A 15918-nucleotide genomic window follows, 5' to 3' on the forward strand; every position below is an offset into this window, starting at 1 on the left:
GTGTGGCTCTGTAGGATAAGCAATGCACTGTGAAACAAAGGGTCAGTGATTAAAATTACCAGTTGCTCCTCAGAAACCCTATACAGGGCTGCTATGAGTCAAAACTGATTCAGTGGCACTTAATAACATATTATGAGTTGTCAATACATTTTTGTTGAATTGACAAAAGATTGAAGTTTAAAACTATCCTCATATTCTGGTTGCTGTTGTTGTTAGATGCCATCAAATCGATATTGAATCATCGCAACCCTATGCACGACAGAACGAAGCACTACCCAGTTTTGGGCAACCCTCACATGCTTGAGCCCATTGATGCTGCAATTTTGCCAATTCATCTCGCTGGTGGACTTCCTCTTTTACTATGACCCACCACCCTATCAAACATGATATCCTTCTCCAGCAACTGATCTCTTCTGACAATATGCCCAAAGTATGAGAGATGAAATTTGGCCATCCTGGACTCCAAGGAGCACTCTGGCTGCACTTTTTCCAACATAGATCTGTTGTTTCTTTTGGCAGCCCATGGCACTTTCAATATTCTCCAATACCATAATTCAAATGCATCAATACTTCTATAATCTTCCTTATTCATTGTCGAGTTTTCATATGCATATGAGGTTATTTAAAATACCATGGCTTGGGTCAAGTGCACCTTAATCTTCAAACTGACATCTTTACTCTTCAATATTTTAAAAAGGTATTGCGAAGCAGATTTGCCTAATGCAATAAATAGGTAGTTTGATTTCTTGACTGCTGCTTCCATGAGTGTTGATGGTTGATCCAAGAAGAATGAAATCTGTGACAAATTTAATCTTTTATCCATTAATAAGAATATTGTTTATTGGTCCAATGGTGAGAATTTTTGTTTTCTTTACATTGAGATGCAATCCATACCGAAGGTTGTGATCTTTGATCTTTACCAGCAAGTATTTTAAGTCCTCTTCATTTTCATCAAGCAAGGATGTATCATCTGCATATTGCAGGTTGTTAATGAGTCTTCCTCCAATCCTGATGCCATGCTTTCTTCATAGAACCCAGCTTCTCGGATAATTTGCTCAGCATACAGGTTGAATAAGTATGGTGAAAGAATACAACCCTGCTTCACAATTTTCTAAATTTTCAAACATTCGGTGTTCTCATATTCTGTCTTAACAACCAGCTCTTGGTCAATGTACAAATTCCTCATGAGCACAATTAAGTCTTTCAGAATACTCATATTTTGCAACATTGTCCATAGCTTGTCATGATCCACACCATTGAAAGCCTTTGCATAGTCAATAAAGCACAGGCAAACATCTTTCTGGAATTCTCTGCTTTCAGCCAAGATCCATCGAATTTCAGAAATGATATCCCTCATTCCACAGACTCTTCAGAATCTGATTTGACCATTTGCATGTTCTCTGTCAATATATGCTTGCAGACATTTACGTATTACCTTCAGTAAAACGTTACTCCCATGGGATATCAAAGATATTGCCCGATGATTTCAGCAATTCTTTGGGTCGCTTCTCTTTGGAATGGGCACAAATACAGATCTCTTCCAATCAGCCTGCCAGATAGCTGTCTTCCAAATTTCTTGGCAGAGATGAGTGAATGCCTCCAGTGCGGCCTCACTTTCTTGAAGATTTCAATTAGATTCCATCACTTCCTGGTGCCTTCTTTGACAATTCCTTCAATGCACCTTGGACTTCTTCCTTCGGTATCATTGACTCTTGATCATATGCTATCTCTTAAAATGGTTGAACATCAGCCATTTCCTTTTGGTATAGTGACTGTGTGTTCCTTCCATCTTCTTTTGATGCTTTTTGCATCATTCAATAAATTGCCCAGAAAATCCTTCTATAATGAAAGTTGAGGCTTGAATTTTCTTCAGTTCTTCCAGCTTGAAAAATGTTGAGCATGTTCTTACCCTTTGGTTTTCTTACCCCTAATGTTTACACATTTCATTGTGGTATTTATCTTTGTCTTCTCAAGCTGACCTTCAAAATTTTCTGTTCAACTCTTGGACCTCCTCATTTATTCCATTTGCTTCAGCATATCTACGTTACAGAGCAAGTTTCAGCATCTCTTCTGACATCCATGTTGATCTTTTCCTTCTATCTTGTCTTCTTAATGACATTTTGCTTTCTTCCTGTATGATATTCTTGATGTCATCCCACAACTCTTCTGGTCTCCAGTCTTTAGTGTTTCACAAATCAAATATGTTCTTCAGGTGAATTCTAAATTCAGATGGGATATATTCAAGGTTGTAGTTTGGCTCTCATGGACTTGTTTTCATTTTCTTCAGCTTCAGTCTGAATTAGCATGTGAACAATTCCACACCTGGCTTTTTTTTTTTTTTTTTGGCTAATCATATGGAGTTTTTTCACTTTCTCTTTCCACAGAAGTACTCAATTTGATTTCTGTGTATTCCATCTTGTGAGGTCCAGTTATATAATTATGTCTTACTGTCTCAAGAATGTATTTCAAATGCCTTTTTTAAACAGCATAAGATTGAATTTCAGATTGAAATTTTTCAATCTGAAATTGATCAAAAATGGAATCAAGATAAATTGATCATTATTGATGATTGGAATGCAAAGGCTGAAAACAAATAGTAAGGATCAGTAGTTGGAAAATATGTCATTGGTGATAGAAATGATGCTATAGATCGCATGATAGAATTCTACAAAATCAATCATTTGTTCATACTCTAGGGATGACTGTAAATTACTATAACATGTCTTTCACATTGAAAAACTTTTCACAGGAACGCATTTAAAATAGATATTTTTGGCTTGATGGCTATAGAGTAGAAGTGCAGTTTGGATCTCTGTCAGCAATAACACAGAATACCAGAAGAAGCAGGTTCAGGGAACAGTTCCAGAACTCTGCACCACATAAATAGGAATATTTTATAAGTATGAAGGCTTATAGGCCTTGTAGCATATAAGCTTATAGGAATATGTAGCAGAAGCAAGAAGTCTCATACTTTCAAATTCGCTGGGCTCAGTGCCTCAGAGCTGCCATCTTGGGTGATAACTAGGAGGAGAAGTATTAGAGCAACCAGGACTGATGACTGATGGAACCTCGGAGATAAAGGTAAGGACATACATTTTTTCTTCTTCTTTTTCTTTTGCTCCTTTCCCTTTTCTGTTATTATAGACTAGTGTTAAATCTAAATTTTTTGTTTTTTGGTGTTTTTGGTTTTTTTCCCCTTGTTTTTTTCCTGTTGCTGTTTTGTTGTTTTTGTTCCCCTTTTATCTTTTGGGGGGGGGGGAAGGGGGACTCTTTCTCTCCCTATATTACTCCAAAGGAGACAGCAATTGTTGCCATATAGTTAAGCTATAATCACACCCCATAAAAACCCACAATCCAGGCAAGAACCAATACCAAGTGCCATATACCAGGGAGGTAGACAACACCTGTGAAAGTTACTCTGAGTTAAGCTATAAGAAGAGTGAAAAGGGAAGCCCACTTCCTGATCACATCTACCTGAAGGCAATCAGAAAGCATAAAAAAACAATACCCAAACACACTCAATTAAGTATTAAGGCCACAGATAAACATTAAACATGTCAAAGAGGCAAAAACAGATGACCATATCAGCACATGCCAGAAACAAGATAAAATGTCTGAGACAAATGACCTAGAGGTAGACCTGGACTCCATTCTGGAAGGAGGGCAGGCCTTGGAAATGCCTGAGAAGGAATTCAGAAAAATGATTATTAAATGTTGCAAAACACTTTACAATAGAGTTGAGAAAAATAAGGAAGAAGTCAGGAAAGTGCTACAGAAAAAAATCAAATAAGATAGATACAGCATTGGAAACAATTCAAAACCTACAGAAAGAGTTCCAAATGATCAATCATAGAATATGAGAAATAGACAATGCACTGAAAAGGCAAAGGAGTAGAATAGAAGAGATGGAAGGCATAACTAATGATCTGTGGGAGAAATCTCTCAAACCACTAAGATGGAAGAACAAGCAGAAATAATGATTTAAAAAATCTGAAGGTCTAAGATCCATGTTGGACAACATGAAGAGGGATAACTAAGAATTATCAGCATTCCAGAATAGGAGGAATCACACAAGTCCACAGAGGAGATAGTTGAAGAGCTGCAGGAATAAAATTTCTCTAATACCCCAAAAAGCAAAAAGATAAACATTCAAGAAGCTCAATGAACCCCAGAAAGGATTGACCCAAAAGAAAATCACTGAAACATATCAAAATCAAGATCTCCAAAATCAAAGATAAGGAGACAATCCTGAAAACAACTAGGGAATAGAGAAGGGTTACATACAAAGGCATGCAAGTGATATTAAGCTCGGATCTCTCAGCAGAAACCATGCAGGCAAAAGAGGCAATGGGGACACATACGTAAAACCCTGAAAGACAAAAAAAAGCAAAAACACTGCCAATCAAGAATCCTTTATCCAGCAAAGCTACCAATCAGATATGACGGTGTAATCAAAACATTCCAAGATAAACAGAAGCTAAGAGATTTTGCCAATGCCAACCCTGTGCTACAAAACATCCTAAAGAGAGTTCTGTGGACTTAGATCTAACAAGAGAGGACAACAACCAGAGATTGACCTACATGGCAGCACCTCCCAGAACTCATTCAACAAATGGAAGTGTTGAGAACAGAACAAAATTATAAGAACAAACTCAGAGGATCTGAGAGGTCAGTCTATCATCAAAACAATTACAATGTGAAATCAGATAAACAAGCAGGAACAGAGATCCAGGTGGTGAGAAGTTCAGGTAGATTACAGGATAAAATAGACTGTATTAAATGAAGGGAAAAGTTAATGGAATCTAAGGTAACCTCATAGAAAATTAATACTTCACAAATACCAAGAAAATGAAAATCCAAGAAGAATGTAAAAACATTAAATCTATGAGGAAACTCACAAGAAAGAACACAAAAAACATGAACTCATCCAGGGAAGAAATGCAGAACAAAGAATCCAGCAGCTCCACATAAAAAAATAAAAAAAAAAACCCATAATGGCAGCAATTAATACATACCTAAGAGACATGCCCTACACACAGACAAAAAGAGACTAAAAGTCAAAAGATGAAAATATATATATATATACCAAGATAATTGCAATAAAAAAGGAGCAGGAATGGCAATACTAATCTCTGTTAAAATAAACTTTAAGACAAAAACCAGCACAAGGGATAAAGATGGACATTTATTTGATGATTAAAGGGACAATTGAACAAGATGGCATAACCATAATAAATATCTATCCTCCCAATGAAAGAGCTCCAAATTGTATAAAGCTAATTCTAACAGATTTCAATAAAGAAATAGGCGAATCTACAATAACAGTAGGCAAATTTAGTACACCACTTCGAAAACGGATAGAACAACCATAAAGAAACTCTACAAAGACACAGAGAAACTAAAGAACACAATCAGCCAAATGGACCTCATAGATGTGTCCTGAGAATTCAACCCAACAGCAGTATAATACGCAGTCTTTTCTAGTGTGCATGGAACATTCTTCAAAATAGCCCATATGTCAGGCCACAAAACAAGCCTCCATAAATTTACAAACATCAAAATACTACAAAGCTTCTTCTCAGACCACAATGTTATCAAATTAGAAATCAACAGCAGGAAGACCAAGGAAATAAAGTCAAATACATGGACACTGAATGACACCCTGCTGAAAAGTGACTGAGTAGTAGAAGAAATAAAACATGAATTCACAAAGTTCCTAGAAACAATTCTTGCAAACAGCAGTCAAGAAATCAAATGGTGTATTGCTTTAGGTAAATCTGCTGCAATTTTAAAGGATTCAAGATCACAAATGTCAGTTTGAGGACTAAGTTGCTCCTGACCCAAGCAATGGTATTTTTACTAACTTTATATTCATGTAAAAGTTATGCAATGAATGTGGAATATCATGCAAGAACTGATGTATTTTTGACTTATGGTGTTAAAGAAAAATATTAAAATGACATGGACTGCCAGAAGAACAAACAAATCTGTGTTGCAAAAAGTATAGCCAGATGTTCCTTGGAAGAAAGGAGAGCAAGACTTTGTCTCTTATAATTTGGAGGGACAAAAGACTTTGTCTCTTATAATTTGGAGGGACAAGGAGTCCTGGTTTGGTACTGTGGGTTAATGTGTTAGACTGCAAAGTCAGTTTGAGCCACAAAGTTGGTGGATCAAGCTCACCAGTCGCTCCTTAGAAACTCTATACAGGGTTGCTATGGGTTGGAACCAACTTGATGGCATTTTAAAACAACAAAAAAAACAAGTCCCTGGTGAAATACATCATGCCTGGTAAAGTGGAACATCAGAGAAGTAGAGGACGACCCTCAACATGATGGATTAGCACAGTGTCAGACACAATTGGCTTAACGTACAACTGTGAGGATGCTACAGAACCAGGTAGTGTTTCCTTCTGTTGTATGTAGGATCTCTATGAGTGAAAACCTACTCAATAACAACTAACAACAACATCTAAAAACTAGGGTAGCAAAAAAAGTATCAGAAATAAAGTAAGGGAACATAAAATATGGAGTTAGGATATATCTGCAATGTGAACATGTGAAAGAGAGATTTAAAATATGAAAATCTGAAAAGTTCTTCTTAATAAGTCCACATGTTTAAAAATATTTTATTATGTTTTATATTTAAGAGGAGACCAATTATTCAATATTCTGCAGACAGTACTTTGAACCCCTGCTGCATTATATTATCCATATAGAAAGATAGTAGTCAAAATCAGACCTCAGATTTTTTTAAACTTTTATACTTCCTTAGGCAATTTAAGCAGCATAGCTATCTCCATGTTCTGGGTGTAGGCAAAAACATTGATTAAGATTATTATGCAGAAGTGTGAGTCTGAAAAAAGCAATATCTGCCAACTGTCCCTCAATGCTAGTCTCTTGGCTCATGAACTTACAAAGACTTTCATAGTTAGACAATGCAATATGGTTTTTGTTCTATTTTGTTTATTTTGTGCAAACTGTTTAATTCAGCTGATTTGTTTCAGGGTTTGTCTTAATATTTAGGTCAAAGATCACTATTTGAATTCAAACTGCTGACAGCCCATATTACCATGGTATGATCGAATGCAAAGCATGTATTCAATATTTTATTTTCAAGCTTTTATATTTCAACTCTTAATTTGGTCACCATCACTTGTCTCTCAATTAGTCATACTGTGGTGATTTGCAAATTTTTGTGATTCTGGTATTTAAAACATAAGCAGGGTCATCCATAGTGAACAGGTTTCAGCTGAGCTTCCAAAGACAGATTAGAAAAAAGAAGAGACAGATTATTTCTGAATATTTAGTCACCAAAAACCTTATGAATAGCAATGGAACATTGTCAACATCAGAATTTGAATATTGAAACATGATGAGAAGCAACAGAATATTATCAGATATGGTGCCAGAAGATGAGCCCCTCAAGTTGAAAAGCACTCAAAAGGCAGCCTCCTCAAGTAGAGTAGACCATGATGACATGAACTTTGTAAGGCCCTTAAAACTTTCATTTGCTGATGGAGTACAACTCAAAATGAATAGAAACAGCTGTAAACATCCATTAAAATCAAAACAATGATTTACAAAGTATGAATCTAGGAAAATTGGAAAATGTCCAAAATGAAATGGAATGCATAAACATTGATATACTACTGATCTGAAATGAACTGGTATTGGCCATTTTGAGTCTGAAAATCACATGGTTTACTATACCTATAATGTCAAATTGAAGAGGAGTGGTGTCACATTCATCATCAAAAAGAAAATATCAAGATTTGCCTTGAAGTACAACACTATATGTGATATGATACTATCCATACACCTGCAAAGAAATTCAGTTAATGTCATTATTATTCAAATTTACAGACCAAACTAAAACCAGTGATGATGATGTTCAATAAGTCTACCAACATCTTCAATCTGAAATCAATCAAACACGCAGTTAAGATTTTTGATAACTACTAGTGATTAGAGTGCAAAGGTTGGAAATTAAGAGTAAGGATCATAAATTGGAAAATATGGCCTTTGTGATAGAAACAATACTGGAGATTATATGACAAAACTTTTGCAAGACCAATGACTTCGTCATTGAAAATACCTTTTTTAAACAACAAAATACAACTATACACATGGATCTCAACAGATAGACTACACAGAGATCAAATTATCTACAACTGAGAAAAGAGAAGGTGAAAAAGTTCCATATCATCAGCCAAAACAAGGACAAGGGCAGATTGTGGAACAGACCTTTAATTGTACAAATGCAAATTCAGGCTGAAGCTGAAGAAAATTAAACCAAGTCCATGAGAACAAAAATATGACATTGAATATATTCCTCCTGAATTTAGAACTCATCTGAAGAAAAGATTTGATGCTTGAACACTAAAGAATGAAGAAAAGAAGACATTGGGGATGACATCAACAACATCACACAGGAAGAAAGCAAAACATAATTAAGACAAAAGAGAAGGAAAAGACCAAAATGAATGTCAGAAAAGACTCTGAAATTTGCTCTCCAGTGTAGAGATGCTAAAGAAGATGTAAGGAGTGAGGAGGTACAAGAGCTGAACATTAAATTTCAAAGGTTATATTAGAAAGAAAAAGTCAAATACTATAATAAAATGTGCAAAGACCTGGAATTAGAGAACCAAAAGAAAAGGACATGCTCAGCATTTCTCAAGCTGAGAGAACTGAAGAAAAAGTTCAAACTTTCACTTGCAATATTAAAGGACTCTATGGACAAAATCTTTCCAAGATGGCATATTGATAGGTGTGCAGTAAGGAGGTCTGTCAGCAACAACACAGAATACTGGACCAAGCAGGCTCAGCGGATGGTGCTAGATTTCTGAACCACATATAAAAGAATATTGAAAAGCATGGAAGGTTTACAGCTGGGGGAATTTGTAGCAGAATCAGAAATCCATTGCTTTCTAATTCAAGATGCTCAGCTGCTCCTGGAGCCGCCATCTTGGGAAAGACCAAGCAGGGGAAGGAGCAGAACAGCCACGAACACCTGACAGAACTGTGGAGATACAGGTGTGGACATTCTTTTTTTTTTTTGTATCTGTTCATTGGTCACTTGTTGTTTGCTCACCTCCATTCTGGTGACTAGAGGAGATGCTTGAGCAAATGGACACCCCACCTTTACCCCTGGAGAGTTCTACTATGCATGCGCACAGATCTCCTTGAAATTGAAAGTGACACTTAAAACCAAATGGCCACCACTTGTCTGTTAGTTTGTCGTACTGTGGTGTCTTCTGAGTTGCTGTGATTCTGAAAGCAATGCTACCAGTATTTTAAATAACCAGCATGAATATTTAATTGTGCTCATGAGGAATCTGTACCTGGACCAAGAGCCGGTTGTTTGAACAGAACATGGGAACACTGTATGTTTCAAATTTAAGAAAGGTGTGCAACAAGGTTGTATTCTTTCACCATACTTATTCAACCTGTATGCTGAGCAAATAATCCGAGAAGCTGGGTTATATGAAGAAAACGTGGCGTCAGGATTGGAGGAAGCCTCATTAAAAACTTGCGATATGCAGATGATACAACCTTGCTTGCTGAAAGTGAAGAGGATTTAAAACATTTACTGATGAAGATCAAAGAACACAGCCTTCAGTATGGATTATATCTCAATGTAAAGAACACAAAAATCCTCACCACTGGACCAATAAACAACGTTCTTATAAATGGAGAAAAGAATGAAGTTGTCAAGGACTTCATTCTTCTTGGATCAACTATCAACACTCATAGAAGCTGCAGTCATGAAATCAAATGACGTATTGCATTAGGCAAACCTGCTGCACAAGACGTTTTTTAAGTGTTGAAGAGCAAAGATGTCAGCTTGAGGACTAAGGTGCACCTGACCCAAGCCATGGTATTTTCAGTAACCTCATATGCATGCACAGAAGAATTGATGCATTTGAGTTATGGTGTTGGAGGAGAATATTGAAAGTGCCATGGGTGCCAAAAGAATCAATAGAGTGCTCCTTAGAGCCCAAGATGGCCAAACTTCATCTCTCATACTTCGGACATATTGTCAGGAGAGACCAGTTGCTGGAGAAGGATATAACTTTTGTTAAGGTGGAGGGTCAGAGGAAAAGAGGAAGACCCCCAATGAGATGGATTGGCCAAGTGACAGCATCGATGGACTCAAGTGTGGCAAAAATAGTGAGGTTGGCCCATGATCGGGCAGTGTTTCATTCTGCTGTTCATAAGGTCGCTATGGGTTGGTACTGACTCAATGGCACCTAACAACACAACAACAATGGGCAAAATACTAAATGGTATAGAAATCATCCAAACAAAACGGAAGGAATACACAAAGTCACTGTACCAAAAATAAATGGTTGTTAATCAATCATTTCATTAGGTAGCATATGATCTTGAAGGAAGAAGTCCAGGGTGCATTGAATGCATTGGCAAAGGACAAGACACCAGGAATAGATGGATTACAAACTGAAATCTTCCAACAAACTTGATTAGTTGTGGCACGAAAGCACTCACTCATCTATGCCAAGAAGTTTTAAAGAAAACTATCTGGCCAACTCACAGGAAGATATCTGTATTTGTTCCCAATCCAAGGAGAAGTACTCAACAGAATGTAGAAATCATCGGACAATGTCATTGATATCCCATGTGCATAAAGTTTTACTAAAGTAGTGTGGTGGTTATGAGTTGGACTATTAACCTCAAGGACAGCAATTTGAAACTACCTGTGGTTCCAAGGAAGAAAAGTGAGGCCTTGTGCTACTCTCAAGAGTTACAGCTTCAGAAACCTTATACAGTGTCGCTATGAGTTTCAACCAACTCCATGGAACATAACCATCACCACAACCAATACAACATGGTTGCAATTGTACATTAACAGAGGGCTTCCAGATGTTAAAACCTGATTCAAAAGAGGACATGAAACAAGGGATATAATTGCTGATGTCAGATGGATCTTGGCTGAAAGTAAAGAACCCCAGAAAGATGTTTACCTTTTCTTTATTGGTTAATCAAAGGTTTTCAATTGTGTGGGTCATAAAAAGCTATGGACAACATAGTGGAGAATGAATATCCCAGAACACTTAATTGTCATGAGAAACCTGTACTTGAACCAGGAGGCTGTTGTTTGAATACAACGAGGGAATACCAAATCGTTTAAAATTAGGAAAGATGTGTGCAAGGATTGCATTATTTCACCATACTTATTCATTCAAACTGTATGCTGAGCAATTAATCTGAGAAACTGGATTATGTGAAGAAAAACATAGAATCAGTATTGGAAAAAGACTCTTTAATAGCCTGTGATATGCAGATAATACAATCTTGCTTGTGGAAAGGGAAGAGGACTTAAAATATTTAATGATGAAGATCAAAGACCACAGTCTTCAGCATGGGTTGTGTTTCAATGTAAATAAAACACAAATCTTCACCATTGGACCAATAAACTACATCAATCTAAATGGAGAAAAGATTGAAGTTGTCAAAGATTTCATTTTGCTTGGATCAACCATCAGCACTCACGGAAGTAGCAGTCAAGAACTCAAACAACTTATTGCATTAGGCAAATTTGCTGCAAAAGACCTCTTTAAAGCATTGAAGCACAAATATTTCAGTTTGAGGATTAAGTTGCACCTAACCCAAGCCATGGTATTTCAATAACCTCATATGCATGCGAAAGTTGAACAGTGAATTAGGAAGACCGTAAAAAAATTGATGCACTTGAGTTATGGTGTTGGAGGAGAATATTGAACGTACTATGGACTGCCAAATCAACAAACAAATGTCTATTGAAAGAAATACAGTCAGAATGCTCCTTGGTACCTTGGATGTCCATATTATGAGAAGGAACCAGTCCCTAGAGAAAGATAGCATGTTTGGTAAAGTGAAGGGTCAGAGAACAAGAAGAAGACCCACAATAAGATGGATAGGTACAATGGGAGCAGCACCGCAATGGGCACAGACATATTAATGATTGTGAGGTTGGCCCAGGACCAGGCACTGTTTCATTTTGTTGTGCTTACGACTGCTATGAGTCAGCACTGACTTGATGGCCCCTAGCAACAACAAATTTGGTAGAAATTGAAGTTTTATATATTATATTTTATAAAATAGGATTGACTTGAATTTGTAATTTTCTACAATGCTTTACTTTCAGTGTTATTAATATATTAACAATGATCATGTATTTGTTTTTAAAAATAACATGCCATAGAGATTTTATGTAGGATTATTGGTGGAGTTCTGATGCAGCATGGTAGGATTAGCACTGGATTGTAAAATTGGTTTGAACTGCAAGGTGGGATGTTTGTTCTAAGAAACCCTATATAGGGTCATTATATGACAGAACCTACTCAAAGCAATGAAAAACAACAACAATTTGTGAGGAGTTAATATAATTTTATTGACATTTGTACAAACAACATTTCCCAAGTTTCTGCTGCCAGAAAATAAAAATGGACAGTGACTCAAAAAACCAGAGGCCAACCTGATAGATGAGAAACCCTGAGTGCTTGTTCACCCAGCCTCTGTGCCAGTGCTTTCAGATGGGCCTTGGTGAGTTGACAGATGCTAACATTTTGATTGGGCGAAATGAACCCAGTTGACATTTCCTTTTCATTTTTAAATTTAGTAAGATCTACTTAATTGTAATATTCACTTTAAAATTTTTGAACTCTGAGTAAGAAGGAAACCTGCACTATAATTTAAATATTCCTTGACCTCCCACTTTTAAACAGGTTAAAGCACATTGGTATTAAGGTGAAAATCTATTTCCAAATAATTACAGTCCTTGGCCTTGTGAGAGGGTAATATCTTGAAAGGCATTAACTGTAATAGATGTAGGATAACAACCATTTGACTGACACTCAGGCATTGTTGAAGGATTTCTCCAAGGACAGAAGGTTCTTCCTATTTCATAAAAAGAAGTGTGTTTCCAAAGGGGATAAAATGAAGGATTCTTACAGAGGCATTTATTTGAATATGTTCTTAGCAAAGACTTAAAAGAAATCATCATATTATTAAAACAAAATTCATATGGCAATATATTTATGGAGCTTTAAAATTTTTTCAGGCACTTATCACTGGGGGTTAATGTGCTGGACTGCAAAGTTGGTTTGAACCACAAGGTCAGCAGTTCAAGCTCACCAGTCACTACTTGGAAACCTATACAGATTCGCTGTGATTCAGAACCTAGTTGAGAGCACTTAGCAACAGCTGACACATAAAATCTCTTTTAATTCTGCTAAAACCTTTACGGGAATCAACTCCATGGACTTAACAACAAGACCTCTATGGAGTCCTGGTATGGCACTGTGGGTTGATGCACTGGACTGCAAGATCAGCTTGAACTGCAAGGTCAGCAGTTCAAACTCACTAGCCATTCCTCAGAAACCCTATACAGGGTCACTATGAGTCAGAACTAACTTGACAACATTTAACAACAGCAAAACCTATATGATGTAAATTTACAAATAAAATTACTAAGCTAAGAAAGGTTTTTAAATTCCCAAAGTATTTGTCTCTGGTAATGATGATGCTTAGATAAAATACAGATAATTATACTAGACATAGTCAATTATCAACATATAAAAACAACTTTCTGAAAATGATTTTTATTTTAAAATCATTAATAAATGAAATATGAAGTCATATAAACTTCTCTTACCTAATATTTTATTATTCTTTTCAGAATTTCCCCAATGATAACCACTGTTTATTTTTTATTACAGATATATGTTGTTGTTAAGTGCTGTTGAGTTAGTTTTGACTCATATAAACCCTAAATAGGGTTTCTGAGGAGTAGCTGGTGGGCTTAAACTACCAATTTTGGTTCACATATAGGTAAACACAATTCCAAATTATAATGTACTTTGCTTATTTAAGTATGTTCAGTCATTACTGTTGCAATACAGAAAACTGATTTTTGAACAGATGCTTCTGACTGTAATATTGTATATGTTATTTATCTTATTTCATTCTTGTGGTACATTTTAAGAAAATCAGATGCAGGAAGGACAGTTTTTTTGTTTTTGTTTTTGTTTTTAATGTGGCATTTTGATTGAAAGCTAATTTAATTCTTAAAGAAATGCATCCCAACTGATATATCTACATAATGCTTTCTTTATAGCCTTTTGATAATGCCTGTATATTTAGAAATATATGAATTAGATTTATGACTCAGATTGCATGGAAGTAAAAGATACTTATAAGTTATTTTAAAATAAAGTTACATTGTAAAATATTATATTAAAATGAACAATCAGGGAAACAATCCTGTTATCTTTCATATGAACCAGAATAAATAGCTTACATTTTTTTAAAAATTCTATAATAAAATTTAACTTTTTCTTATGATTTCGTATCATTCCATGTTTTAATTTTGTCACTCAATAATTTTAGTTTAAAAATACATTTGGATTAAAAGACACAAAACAAAATCTGATGCAACCAAATGCATTATTATCAACTCATGGATGATAAAAAAATGTAAAGTTCAAGAAACAGGGCCCATCATTGCTAATACAAACAATATACTACTTTGAATATTTCTATCAATGGACTAATTGGGGAGAAATAATAGGACATCATGCTTGTTAAAGTAGAGAATCAACAAAAAAGACTGAGTCCCTCAATAAGATGTATTGACACAGTGGCTGCAACAATGGGCTCAAACAGAGCAATATTTGAGAAGATAGCTTAGGAATGGTCACTGTTTCGTTTTGTTGTATATAAAGGCACCACAAATTGGAATCAACTCGATGGAACTAATAACAAGGGACACATATAAAAGACAAATAAGAAGTTGCAAAGGCATTTATCATGGTTAGTGAGCTAAATGCACTGTGGAGTCACAGAGATATATTGTTTGGATTCTAAAGGTGGACGATATTCTAAAAGAAAATAAAATTATAAAATATTGTTACAATTGTAAGAAAGGCAAGTGTCTTCTTGTGGTAGGTTACAGAGTAGCTGTGCAGATATGAAAATACCTATGAACACAAAGCATTAAAAGATGATGTGGTATTTTCTCATGTTTATTTTATTATTATTATTTTTATCTTATGAATACACATTTATTTACCTTCCCTCTATCAAACCCTGAGCTAATTACTTTCCCTAGGCTGCTTAGGGAGGTACAAGGAAAGGAATATGTAGGGCAGACGAGACACAGAAAAAAGAACTTGGGAAGTGGAGACGACTCCTTCACATGGCGAAGAGGATGAGAAAGGCCACCATCAGACAAAAGAGCCCCATGCCCGAGAGGACAAAGCCCAGAATGGCGTAGGAGAAGAGCTACTGCTTCAGAGACGGTGTCCTGGAATAACCAATGATAAGACTCCCAAACACAGTCCCAATCCCAGCTCCAGAGCCAGCCCCTCCAACTGTGGTAGCCCCAGCCCCGATGAACTTTGCTGCGGTGTCAATGTCCCTTGAGATCTTGCTGGTTTGGAAACTTCGACTAGAAGTAAATGAGGTCAGGAACATCCGTCTGTCAAGCTGCTGGAACGCTCATCTGTCAGTGTCTGGCAGTTGTTTCAGTACCACTGCAGACAATGGTCGATTCAGAAGCTGAAAGGTGTTCCTGACCAAGGAAGGGGCTCAGATGAATTTGGTGCAGGTGTACATTTTCAGAGGATGAGGGGCTGTGGCAGGAAAGCTGCTCCAAGTGCAGAGAAAACAGAGAGGGTCTCATGTTTATTTTGCATGGGCATAATCTTAGGAATTTTGCAAGCTGAATAGTTACGGAAAAAAAACAAAAAAACAACACACACACAATGAAAGAAGCAATGTAAATTGAAGTGTTTTCTTTGTAAGAAGTCTTAGAAATGGTGATTAATTGCACCTATATTTTTCTTGTATTTACTATTCTTCTGTAATATTACATTACTTCCTAGTCACTGCAATTTTTTGGAAACTCAATATATTATGG

The 15918-nt window shown here is 36.2% G+C and overlaps 1 pseudogene; it reads right to left on the reverse strand.

Moving 5' to 3' along the window:
• Positions 1 to 15191: 15191 nt before the first annotated feature.
• Positions 15192 to 15668, reverse strand: LOC102837149 (annotated as a pseudogene).
• Between the last annotated feature and the right edge of the window lie 250 nt (positions 15669 to 15918).

Source organism: Chrysochloris asiatica, unplaced genomic scaffold (genome assembly GCF_000296735.1).
Source record: "Chrysochloris asiatica unplaced genomic scaffold, ChrAsi1.0 scaffold00189, whole genome shotgun sequence".
Lineage (NCBI taxonomy): Eukaryota > Metazoa > Chordata > Mammalia > Afrosoricida > Chrysochloridae > Chrysochloris > Chrysochloris asiatica.